We start from the raw sequence: 10,659 nt of genomic DNA, 5'->3' as shown, positions 1-10,659 counted from the left end.
ACTTTATGTGAGGGGTTTGAAGTATGGTGCCCCCCTTTTGATGAGGCATCACCTGTTAGATTCAGCCACTCACCTGTACTCCTTTTGCTATACCTGGTGATGACAGTTACTCAATCCCTCTGGGAGCTGACAAAAGGCAGCAATATAGTAGTTTCTGCCTGTCTGGAAGCCCCCAAGGGGGAAGGGGGGAATGGGATGATAAGAGAGAGAAAACCCGGACAGACAAGATGACCAGGTCTTCATTCACTTCTGGGAAAATGTCTCTAGAAACCTTTGCTGTGAATCATGTCTCAGTGCTGATAGTCTGTATTACACTGTTAGATAGGGAAAAAATATATTTACTATCCACAAAATGACTCTTAAGTATACAACGTTAAATTGTTTCACCAGAAAGTGCTCTACCTTTTCTGTGTCATTAACAATGTTCTTTGACAAGGGCTGTTGGTAAATTCAAAGATTTGTGTTTCTAACTGGTTATACCTTGTTTCTATAAATACCAAATGTTCACAAAAATAAAATATTATCATTTGTTTGTTAAAAAATGCAGAGTAGATTAATTGTTGTGCACCGTCAATTTTATATACCTAAGCCTTTTCATTAGGTGCTTGACTCTTGAAAACTTATCAATAAACTGTTTCCAATTTTACATAAGAAAATAAACAAGGAATGTCTTTGAAATATACATAAAGTTCAATTGTCTTTGAGGCAGCAGAAATATTCTGAAGGACTTTTCAATTGTCCGATTCTACTGGTATTATGGTTTTTGAAAGCGCACCGCAAAATCCTTTTTATCGGTAAAAACACAGGTGTTTTGGGCATCCAATCTTCTCACATCGCGTCTTGTGTTTGCTTTCTATATTTCAGAAAGAATTTCACTAACCTATTGTTCAGGTGTCTTGTTTTCCTTAATATAACTGTAGTCCATTATAACTTCTCTTTGTTTGTTCTTTCCTTTGCAGGTTTATGGCAGAGAAGTTCCTTTTTTTTTTTTTTTATTGTCAAAAAGAAAAGATATTATAATTATACACTGCAGAATAGTACATATAGCATGTTGTATTGTAGGAGAGATGAGCAAAAATTCAGAATACAGTAGTATGTCATTAGATTAAATCATAAAACGGACATCAAATAAATAAGCAGATAAGTCGGCTTGAAAAGAAAATCAAAATCAAAATCAAAATCAGAGATCATAGTCCATGATCGACATTCTTGTTAACTCAATGACCATAATAGACTATCATTTCATTACATAGTTTCTTTGTTAGTTTCAAACATGAAAAAAAAATAACTTAGAGTTTTATTAATCTAAGACCCCCCATATAGATCTGTATTTTAGGAGAGCCCGAGCTCCCCTATTCTTAGCCAGAGCTTTCTCTATTTCCCCAATTTCTCTGAGAACTGACCACCATTCTATCTCTGTAGGAGGTTTGGTCTAGCGATTACTAAGCGTGCAGTAACAATCATTATAGACAATAAGGGGGAATTCTGTCGTATGCATTCTTCCTTATAACCTAGCATCCGTTCTGCCGTTGACAGTCTTATATCCATAGTAAATCTATCTGATATTGTCACCAAGATCTTATCCCAAAACTCCTTCAACAAGGGGCAGAGCACGAACATATGGATAATATCTGCTGTGTGTTGGCCACATTTAGGGCAGTTCTGACGCGAGCCTTGCTGGGGGGTAGAGCTTAAATCCCCAGTTACAGACCATCGAGCAATTTTTTCAGGTGTATAATAGAGACAGCATAATGTCCGAAAGTGCTGAAGCTGAAGATTAGTAGAGTGTACAGAGCGAGAGATATAATCTAAAGCCAACTTTAACCTATCGCTTGTAACAGCCTCCCCCAGATTCTCACTCCATTTAAAAGCTAATTTTTTGCATCCATCAACTCTATTTTCACAGAGGATTTGATATGCCCTACTGATAGTATTCTGGCCATAAATAAGTGCCCACATAGTGGCCTCTTTAACCAAGCGTATTCCCAAACTCCTAACCAAATGATCTTTAATTTGCAAGTACTTAAAAAAAAAAGGTTTGTGGGATATTAAATGTTATAGAAAGATTCTCAAATGACTTTAGGCCATTGCAATCGATCAGTTGTCCCAGTGAATGTACCCCATATTTAGCCCACTGAAAGGCAATACTATCATGGTATATGCCGGGGAACATTGGATTACCCCAGAGAGGAAATCTACTATGGAATACAGGAAGAGAGAGTTTGGATTCAAAATGTTTCCAAATATATACCAAATCCCGCATTGTCTTAAACTTAACACGCTTAAAATAATTAGGATCATGAATGCGATAGAGAAATAATTTGCTTTCGGCACCTAGAATCAGCCAATGCCAATGCTCGACCAATTCGGGATGTAAGAAACTCCGTAGACGGTCTACAAAAGCTGAAAGATAATAAAATTTAAAATCAGGTAAATCTAGCCCTCCCTGATTATTTGGGAATTTCATTAGTGCTATAGCCCTTCTTGCCTTCCGGTATCCCCAAATAAAGCTACTAAAAATACCATCTGTTTTTTTAAAGAAAGCATTCGGGATACGTAATGGAATTGACCTAAACAAATAAAGAAATTTAGGAAGAATATTCATTTTGATAAGATTACATCTGCCCAAGATACTCAGAGGTAGCTTATGCCATGCTTTTAATTGTTTTTCAACTTTATTTAATACAAAGACATAATTCAACGATTGTATTAGTTTAATATTAGCAGAAATTTGGACCCCTAGATATGTAGCCTTCGCACAGACGCCTTCAATCAGATCGTGCGATTGAAAATTGATTGAGCTTATAGCCGGAGAGTTGACCAAACTTTTTCACCTCCAGAGTTATTTGTTCTAAAGCCTCCTTAGGTTTGATAGTAAACATAGCTATATCGTCGGCATATGCCATCAGTTTAAGGAGGCGGTGCTCGATGCTCAGTGGGGAAATTGCTTTATTAGCCAGTAGTGTTCTAATGAATGGCTCAATATAAAGGGCGAATAAAAGAGGTGAGAGAGGGCAGCCCTGCCTCGTACCGCGCCTTATAGGGAAATAGTTAGTATTAATATTACAATAGAGCAATTTTGCCTTCGGATCTTTATACACAGCTGTTATCAATTTTAAAAACTTTTCTTTAACCCCAAACGCTAAAAGTGTCGCCCATGGATAGTCCAAGGCCACCCGGTCAAATGCTTTTTCAGCATCCAATAAAATCATGCCAAATTCGATTTTTAATTTCTCAGCAGCATCGAAGGCAGCTATTGTTGTATTAACATGGGCAGTTGTATCCCTCCCAAAAATAAAGCTGTGTTGTTGAGGAGAAACCAGATTTGTCATCATTGGGGCTAACCGGGTGGCCAATATCTTGGCAAACACCTTTGAGTCTGTATTAATTAAAGAGATTGGGCAGAGAAGTTCCAATGAGACAGGAAGAGGCAGGGGAAGTCAAGGAAGATGGGAACGGGATCAGGAGCCAGCTGAAGTAGGAATCCAGATGGAGGACAGCCGATGGGAACAGGAGACAGGTGAGTACTGAATAACAACGTCACTAAGCAATGTCCTGAATGCGCGAGCGGTTTAAATACCATTTGCCGCTTGCGTATACAATTAGAAGACTCGTGTTCCACGTGTTGACTGTTTACATGTGATTTCGGGCACTACGGCCGGTAACATGCTTATTTACATTCTTGCTTGCACGTTTCTTTTACCGTTGAGCAATGTGCAGTCAGGTTACCCTCAAAATTATGTGTATACAATTTAAGACACGTGATTAATTGTAAAGAAGGAACCAACAAATGGTCTTGCACAAATAGTTTCCAGGTACACATGTGAGGACACGAAGCAATCATATACAAGTATTGATCCATGCACTTTATTAACAGCTGGAACAGTAGAGTGTAATCATGTCCCCAGTATTGGCTGCTGAGACGAACATGAATAACGTGCATGAGTGGAAATAGTTATACCCATAACTGTTCTCCCCCCAAAGGTTGCTGTATTGGTCGGGGTTTGTTAGGGTGCAAGGTATGAAAACACTGAACCAACCTAGGGGCATTCAAATTAGAGGCCGGTTCCCAGGTTCTTTCAGAAGCATTATAACCTTTCCATTCAATGAGGTAGTGTAATTTTCCTTGTATTCTTTTGGCATCTAGAATTTGTTTCATTTCGTATTCAAGATGATCATTAACTATGATAGGGGGCAGGGGATTATCCTTTCTAGTGATGGGGTTTCACAAGGGACACATGGGAAACTGGGTGTATTGAATATTCCTTAGGCAATAGGACTTGTACGGAAACCAGTTCAGGATCCGTGAAATAGGAAAGGGGCCTATATATTTGGGTTGTAATTTTTTAGGACCATCCAAAAGGAGATTTTGGGTAGATAGTAAAACTCGGTCACCAATTTTATAGGTTGGTTTGGGTGATCTGTGTTTATCAGATTGCAACTTGGCTGTAATCTTATGTTTTGCTAAACTATTCCGTGCTTTTTCTCGAATAAGCTGTAGCTGGTTCAATCTTTCCTATAAGGAGGGCATTGAACTCACAGCAGAGGGTGATACTACAGGAAGAGTGCATGGATGGAAACAAGTAAGAAAATAAAATGGGGAACACCTTAAAGCCGAAAGAATGCTGTTGTTATGAGTGAACTCTGCTAAAGGAAGTGCTTGATTCCATTGGGAGGTCAAGGTAGACGTTAAACACTGCAGACTTTGGTCTAAGTATTGATTTACTTTCTCAATTTGACCATCAGATTGAGTATGGAAGGCCGAAGATTATTCCTAACTGTGAACACAAGGTTTTCCAAAATTTGGAAGTGAATTGAGGGCCTTGATCAAAAAGTATTTTACTCAGAAGTCCATGTAATTTTATTAAGTTCTGGATAAAAAAATCACAAGATTCGATAGCAGTGGTTAATTTCTTTAGGGGGATAAAAAGACTCATATTAGATAATAAATCCACAACCACTAGAACAGTAGTAAAGTTATTTGATTTTGGTAAATCAGTAATAAAATCAACACTGATAGTATGCCATGGTGTTGAGGGGATTGGTAAAGGATGCAGTTGCCCTGTTGGAGCTATGTGTTGTGCTTGACTGCAAGCACAAGTTGGACATTTCTTAATATAGTCTTGAACATCTTTTTGGATGTTATTCCACCCAAAATTTAGTAAGCATAGCTCTAATGTCTTTTGTGTACCTGGGTGTCCAGCTTTGGAGGAATCATGATTCCAAGCTAGAATTTGTTGTCTCTGAGACTCTTGTGTAATAAACAATTTTTCTTTATGAAATAAATATCCGTCTTTAATGGAATTTTGAGGTTTTCATAGATATTGGATTTTATCTATGCATTGAGACCCTGTCTTAATATCATCTAAAAAGGTATCTGTGTGTGTTTATTCTGTTGGCCGGTATTATGCTTTGTGGTGATCTTTGGATTCTCTTTCATTAAGTCTAGATAAGGTATCAGACAATATTTGTGTTTGCTCAGGACTGTATGTTATTATAAAATCAAATTCACTAAAAAAAATGCAGACATCTCATTTGTCTGGGTGTTAGGGTTTTCACTGAAGTAAAAAACGGTACATTCTTATGGTCAGTGAATATTGTGATGATGTGTTTAGCCCCTAGAAGATGATGTCCCCATTCGACAAATACATCCTTAATAGCTAGAAGCTCTAGTGTAATTCTGTTCAGCTTGCAGTAATTTACGAGAATAGTAAGCTAAAGGGTGTAAATGTCATGTATTCTGATCTTTCTGCATAAGAACTCCTCCTAATGCTGTTTGGGAAGCATCAGCCTCAACAAAGAATGGTTGCTCTGGGTTTTAGTGTGAGAAAACCGGGGCAGTAGTAAAAGCCGTCTTTAAGCCCTGAAAAGCTTTTTCTGCTTCTTTAGTCCAGAGAAATGTTTGTCACTTTTGTAATAGTTGTGTTTGGGAGTTACAATGCTGGAAAGTTTGCTATAAAGCATCTGTAAAAGTTTACGAATCCAAGGACTGGCTGAACTTTTTTTATGGAGTTTGGGGATGGCCAATTAAGGATGGCATCCACCTTTTTAGGATACATGGCGATTCCATTTGGGGACAAAAAGTATCCTAGAAATTCTACTTATTTGGCATGGAAGACAGATTTTTCCATTTTGGCATATAGTTAGTGTACTTTAAGTCTCTGTAAAACAGCCCGTACATGATGAACATGTTCCTGTTCTGTTTTTGAAAATATGAGTATATTGTCTATATAGACGATCACGCAGACATCAAGGAAGTCATGGAGAACTTCATTTATGAAATACTAGAATGCTGCCGGAGCATTACAAAGTCCGAACGGCATAACAGTATATTGAAAGAGGCCGAACTTGGTGCGTAAGGCAGTTTTCTATTCATCGCCTTCTTTTATGCGTATCAGGTGGTATGCACCTCGAAGGCCTAACTTAGTGTAAATAGTTGACCCTTTAACTTGATCCAGAAGGACAGGGATCAGTGGTAATGGATAGTGATTTTTAATGGTGGCTTTATTGACTGTGCGATAATCTGTACAAGTCCTGAGATCGCCTGACTTCTTAGCTACAAAAAAAAGAGGAGATGAAATAGGGGATGTGGAATGTCGTACAAAGCCAATTTCTAGAAGTTCATCTAAATATTTTTTTAAGTACTGAGTTTGCGTTTCAGTGACGTCATAAATTCTGCTACATGGCAGAGTAGCTCCAGGTATTAAATCTATTCTGCAATCATACACCCTATGGGGTGGTAATTGCGTTGCATGGACTGGGTCAAAAAGGTCAGCAAGATCTTTATACTCTTTGGGTAATGAGGAAGGACTCATAATTTGCGTGCTAGCACAGTGTAAAGGATAATTAGGATCCTTGCTTCCTGATAACAATGAGCTCTGCAAAAGGCCGAATCTAGGGTTACTGTTGTTTGAACCCAATCAATCTTTTGGTTATGTAATTCTAGCCAGGGTATTCCTAGTATTATTCCAAAGGTTGGAGTATCAATAAGATCGAAAACAGTCTGTTCTTTATGACCATTTTCACTCACAAGAGTTAAAGGTGTTATGTGAAAATGAATGAGTCCTGAGGAAAGAGCAGAACCATCTACGGCTCTCACTGGTTCTGGTTCTGATTTAGCGACTTGTGAAACTCCTAATTTCTTGGCTAGGTTTATATAAAAAAAATTGCCTGTGGCGCCCAAATCTGATAATATTGGGAGACTATGTCTTTGTTGAACAGAAATGACAACTGTTATTTTAATAGTCATATGTTTAGATACTGGTTTTATAAGATTCATTATGGATCTTGAGACCTCTGAATCTCTCGAAGAGGTGGTCTCAACTCTCTTAGAGGAACTCAGTTTCCCGGCTCTGATTAGTCTGTGTTTGTATTGGCTACTATCTTTTCCCTTTTGGGCTTAACTATGCAGTCTCTAGCAAAGTGTCCAGCCTTGCCACAATATAAACAAAGATTTTCCTTACAACACCTTTCTTTTTTCTTCAAAGGATAGTGTCCTTTTAACTCCACCTATCTGCATGGGTTCTGACTCATTTAATTTATTGTCCTTTTCTTTTTTATCAGCTCTTATCATGATAATTCTGTTTTCTCTCATGGTTTATCACTTTTTCGTTCACCTAACCTATGATCAAGTTTTACTACCAAGTCAACAAACTCAGCATAGTCATCGGGAAGTTCCACAATATGAGCCAAAGAATCTTTAACCTCTATAATACAGGATGTGTGTTTTTCTTCTGGTTAATGTGTTTCAGACAAAAGACGATTAAAAATGGTCATGTAGGTTAATAGATCTTTAGTTCCCTGACGTAGGTTTAAAAGCTCATTATCACTAGATTGGAGAAACACATGTTGTGCAAATAGTTGTGTCATAGCTTCTTTAAAGGTATTAAAGTTATGCAAAAGAGGGTCATTATTGTCAATTAAAGGTATTGACCAATTGGCTGCTACACCACCTAGGTAAGAAATAACAAAGGCAGTTTTAGCAGTATCAGTATTAAATATTTGAGGCTTGCAAAGAAAATGTGGTTGACACTGGTTCATAAATGAAGCGAAACGAGAACTATCCCCTGTAAAACGTTCGGGATTAGCCAAAGGAACAGGATTATGATTGACTACTGTAACCTGAAGGTTTTGATCAGGGCTTTGAATATTGGTGGGTTGTGAAACAAATGTTGTTGGGCCATACTTAGGTGGCGCTAAAATAGGAGGATGCTTCAGGTGTTTAGTTTCTCTCTAATGAGTAAAATCATCTCTACTCTTAAATAATTCTTCTCTCAGATTTTGATTTTCTAGTTTTAATACTTGCATTTCTAAATGCAAGTTCCAAATTACTTCGGCTAATTGTGAAGGATTCTCTGGGATCTCCATGATAATTTCATCACCAATCCCTCTGGGAGCTGACAAAAGGTAGCAATATAGCAATTTCTGCCTGTGTGAAAAGCCACCAGGGAGGAAGGGAGAATGGGATGGCAAGAGAGAGAAAACCTGGACAGGCAAGATGACCAGGTCTTCATTCATTTCGTGGAAAATGTCTCTAGAAACCTCTACTGTGAATCAGGTCTCAGTGCTGAAATTCTGTATTACGCTGTTAGATAGGGAAAAAATATAATTACTATCCATAAAATAACTCTTAAGGAAACAACCTTAAATTGTTTCACCAGAAAGTGCTCTACCTTTTCTGTGTCATTGCTCTTGACAAGGGCTGTTGGTAAATTCACAGACTTCTTGTTTCTAACTGGTTATACCTTGTTTCTATAAATCTCAAATGTTCACAAAAATATCCTTTCTTTGTTAAATAATGCAGAGTAGATTAATTGTTGTGCACAATAAATTTTATATACCTGAGTCTTTTCATAAGATGTTTGACTCTTAAATACCTTATCAATAAACTGTTTCCAATTTTACACAAGACAATAAACAAGGAATGTCTTTGAAATAAACATAAAGTTCAATTGTCTTTGAGGCAGGAGAAACAATCTGAAGGATGTTTCAATTGTCTGATTCTACTGTTATTAAGTTTTTTTAAAGCACATCTCTAATGTCTTTTGTGTACCTGTGTGTCCAGATTTGCAGGAATCATGATTCCAAGCTAGAATTTGTTGTCTCCGAGACTCTTGTGGAATAAACAATGTTTATTTTCACCAAAGCGATACAAGCAGTTACAGCACATCATTCATATTACTTACATACATAAAGTGCTTCCATTACATCATCGATGTCAATTATGACATAAGTACAAAACCGGTAGGAGTTCTCGGTCATCCAGTGCAATTGGGAGAATAATAAGAAACACCCCCCAAACAATAACCAACAGTGAAATGCGGTGACAATGCTCAATCATTGACAGTCATATGATCTCCATTGTTGTACATTCTTGCCATAGTGGATCACTGAATCCCGGGGAAATCCCAACAGATGGTCTAAGCAGGGCTCTACAAGGCTATTCAATACTTACAAATCCACAACTAAGAGAATATAGTGTGAGCACAGTGACTATATAAGCGGTGGTGACAGCCAAACTGCAAGGTATTCATGCACCAGGTTCTGAATCAATATTACAATCCTGACATGTAACTCACTGCTTTTCTAAGAAAGAGACATCCCTGTCACAGTGATTTTTCACAGCAGGCCTTGCAAAACTCATGAAAACATGCCCTACCTTTTAAATACCACGCACCATCCCCTATGGGCATTTAGGGCTTACCTTTGGGGTGAATTGTGAGTATTGAAAAGGAAGGTTTAGGGCTGGCATAAGGCTCATTCTTTCAGGTCAAATTTGCAGTTTTAAAAATGCACACTTAGGTTGCAGAGGCAGGCCTGAAGATTTTCTTTGCATTATCACTTTAGTGGTGTCATAATACGTGCTGAAGTCCACTAGTGACAGCTTACACCGCAAACTATGCTCTGGTCAGAAATGATCTAACAATGGGATTAATTGGGCTCAAAGTGTGATGGCATGAAGAAGGCACAATCCACAAAAGTATATAGACTTAATCTAAATGCTTGCCTATAACATGACATGATTTCTGACACAGGGGACTGAGTGACATTAACTTGAAAGTATAAACTTGAGCATGGTCTTTGTGAGCATCATATAACTCCTTGTTCATGTCTCTTTGGAACTGTGTGTACTATCAGAAACTCAATAGGAAATCTAGAACAGCCTGGAACGTTTTCACCAAGGTCACGTGATATTACAAGATATTGACGGCTGTTAGACTTGGGGGTCTCTAGTTGGCACAGGTATGCACTTATGACAAATAGGGACCCTCGCCTCTAGTCAGGGTAAGGGGGTACACTTCTAAAATAACCCCTGCTCACCCCCTTGGTAGCTTGTCACAAGCAGACAGGCTTATCTCAGAGGTAGTGTGTAAAGCATTTGTGCACACATACAGTAATCAAGTGACAACACTACAGAGGGACACCACACAGGTTTTATATCAAAAATAAGTATTCTGTTGTTAGATTTACCACAAGACCATTAAACGACAAAAATACACAATACTGTTACTTTAGAATTTTGCTTAGTTCTCTTTTGTTCTTAAATGCGACACTTTAAGTCAATGTACCTTTTAGATGCGACACGCAGGGCAATGAAAGTGTTGCAACGATGTTGATGTGTTGAAGATTTTGGTGCAAAGAAATAAAGACGTGAAGATC

The sequence above is a fragment of the Triturus cristatus genome, chromosome 1_2 (genome assembly GCF_964204655.1).
Source record: "Triturus cristatus chromosome 1_2, aTriCri1.1, whole genome shotgun sequence".
Taxonomy (NCBI): domain Eukaryota; kingdom Metazoa; phylum Chordata; class Amphibia; order Caudata; family Salamandridae; genus Triturus; species Triturus cristatus.
The sequence above is the reverse complement of the archived record's forward strand: the minus strand, read 5'-3'. Positions refer to the sequence as shown.